The sequence below is a fragment of the Montipora foliosa genome, chromosome 5, assembly GCF_036669935.1.
Source record: "Montipora foliosa isolate CH-2021 chromosome 5, ASM3666993v2, whole genome shotgun sequence".
NCBI lineage: Eukaryota > Metazoa > Cnidaria > Anthozoa > Scleractinia > Acroporidae > Montipora > Montipora foliosa.
The window spans coordinates 28,125,959-28,128,792 of record NC_090873.1 but is presented as its reverse complement, the minus strand read 5'-3'; the positions used below and the strand labels follow the sequence as shown (position 1 = coordinate 28,128,792).

The following is a 2,834-nucleotide window of genomic DNA, read 5'->3' as shown; positions in this document are numbered from 1 at the left end:
ATTTTCTCATCAACATAAACAGTGGGATATGAATGTGACTCTGGGAAGATCCTTGTTCGCAATCGTTGAATGTCCGGGGTTCGTGGATGTAAATCCATCATTAAGTATCCAAATGGTTGTGATGTAGCGTCTTGAAAACTCTCCCACACAAACGGAACGCGCCCAGAAAACGCCTGTTGTGCCAGTGTCCTCAACCCCAAAGTATCTAGAGGATTGTTAAAGGCAATGATGTAATGAGCATTAAGAGAAATGCTCCGGGAAAACTTTCCTGGGGGGAAAAGATTTTGTGTCAAATAAATGCAGGTGACGTCACAATGATGGGACACTTTGGTGAACAAATCCAAAATGCGCTCGTCATCGCTACAGTTTCTCATGAGGTCATCTAACACGAGCAGACCAGGACGATGAGGGGGTGGAAATAAGGCGGGAATGTCGTCAGGAATACTCTCCATAAACGTGACTTCCTTTACCAATTCCTTAAAACAATCTTGCCATTGACCGTAGCAATACACGATCTTGCGAATGGGGCGTTCAAATAAACAATCTGCGTGTTGAAGTATTTGGCGCGTAAATGTTATTTTTCCGCATTGGCTGGGGCCAGAAATGATAATACTGCTGGGGCACTTGAATTGAGACATGTTCACAAGACGAAGCTTCAACGATTTGTGTACACGAGATAGAATTCCCACCCTTTTTACTAGCAAATACACACAAAAACAGCAACATTTTGTTTACTTTTCAACATGATTTTATTGCTTATGGACACAGCGAAATGACTTACAACCTTGTTCAAAGCAATCATTAACTTGAGGATAAATGACTGAATTAAAATAAGCGTGTACACTCCGTTCAACTTGTGCATCGTTCCACTGAGAATCATATCGTTTAAATTTAGCTTGAACAGTGTTCATATCAACATTCCGTGCTCGCCGAATGAGATAAAACAGACAATAATCTCCACAAACATCCGAGTTCAGTCCTTGCAGTGGTTTGTCGTTATAATAGGTAACTTCCCGTAGAATGTAGGTATCCATGTTGTAAGTTTCAGGAGGAAATCCGTAGCTGTCAAAGAATTCACTTTCACGAGGCGATTCAAAGTACATAGCCACCCAATGTGTCCCAGGTTGGTCATGAGGGTTCGTATTCGCGATGAGTCCGGCTGGGTAGGTGTTGATGACAGGTAGCCTATCCCTTGGATATACGCCTTGCATCAGAGGTGCTAACACAGGGTCAGAAAGACAGGCTTGCCATAGTTCTTGGGTCGTATGCATGACGATGAACTAAGAGCCTTGTGACAAATCGTAGACCATGCGACGATTGCGATCAATTTCCAACTGATTCTGAAATTCTGCGTACACAATTAAATTCAGAACTGAGTTCGTCTGAGTTCCAAATTTCAGGTACAGGTTCACGTTACCCGTTCGATGAGGTATCAGATGATCGGGATGTCCACTTCCTGCCGGTGTCAAATCAAAACGGAACAAACCGTATCCGTTCTCCTAATCCACTCTATCAATGTCAAGCCCGTGCCCACAATTCATGTCTCCACTTCCTGAAAACAGCGTGTTGTAACCATCGATCTTTTTTCCACCCGTCAGATCCAGCGCAGAATAAGGCATTTCTTCTCCATTCACAGTCAGCCGAATGTCTTGCAGGTCAAACAGCTCAAAGTTGAAAGGATTTCTTGCAAGGTTTCCGTTGAAGGCATCGTTTCGCACAAGCCCAAAAATGATGCACTGAGGAATGAAACCGTGGAATAAATCTGTCTCAGTGTGATTTAAGACTCCTTGAGGGATGATCCTTGCCTGCGTAGGGGTTCTGGTTAGGGTATAGATGGCTGGTAGCGGTGCGCTCCCTTTGTGACCTTGCATGATCTGTGCATGTTCTAGTTTCACACTGTCTGCAACACGCACTGTGCGTATGCGAAGCGTACTAGACATGACCTTTAGTTTGCAGTTGTTTGGAGTCTCCCCAGCCATTAGAACAAAAGCATCGTTGTCCAGATCCACTTTGACTTTGATCTCCAAACCGTCAAGCAACAACTTGTCAATATTAAACACGTCACAAAGAGGTACTCCGACCAACCCAACTTCTGCGCCGTTGTTAGTAAATGTGGCTCTTCTATTCAGACCCTCATTACTTTCTGCTGTATTATCTACTTCATTCATGTGTCCAGCAGTGTCTTTGTAATACAGAGCTTTGGTTAAGTACGATTTCTTGGCCTGTTCCGTAAAGTTCAATAAGGCCTTGATGTAAGCATTGTATGCTTGAGTGTCTGACTGTTCTGTTACCAGCGTTTCGTTGATCTTGATGGTAAACTGTTTGATGATCGAATGAAGGGCGTTGTTGACCAGAGTGTACTTCTTACCATCCCCTGTGGGCGATCCATCTTGTTTGGTAATCTTTACTACCAATCGCAGCTCTGTCTTGTTAATGTCAATGTAGTCAGCTAACGGTTTGATGACAAACTCGATGGGATTAGTTCCCGTTTGAACCGGTTCGTAATCGATCCATTTGCTGCTAACAATCGACACATCTGTCACAGGTACATCAAACAATTGTAAACTTGAATTCGCACCAGGGGCTGAGAGAGGGTGTGCTGATGCCATCTTTAATCAAAAATAGTCTTGAACGTTGAACGAGGTGCTCTCCTTTTCTTGGTCTGTCCTTCACTGCGCCGCTTTGACGTATCCGCGCGCTTATATACTCTTTTTCCTCGACCTTGCTGTGTAATGTCATCAATGACCCCTGTGAGTAAATTTTTTCCAGCAGCTTTCGCTCTTGTCTTGGCAGCTTTCTTTAAAGGTTGACCATTGATCACGTCTTGGACAAGT

At 43.8% G+C, this 2,834-nt stretch overlaps 1 pseudogene; it reads right to left on the bottom strand.

Moving 5' to 3' along the window:
- Window positions 1–1,280: 1,280 nt before the first annotated feature.
- On the bottom strand, window positions 1,281–2,609 carry LOC138002547 (uncharacterized protein F54H12.2-like; annotated as a pseudogene).
- Between the last annotated feature and the right edge of the window lie 225 nt (window positions 2,610–2,834).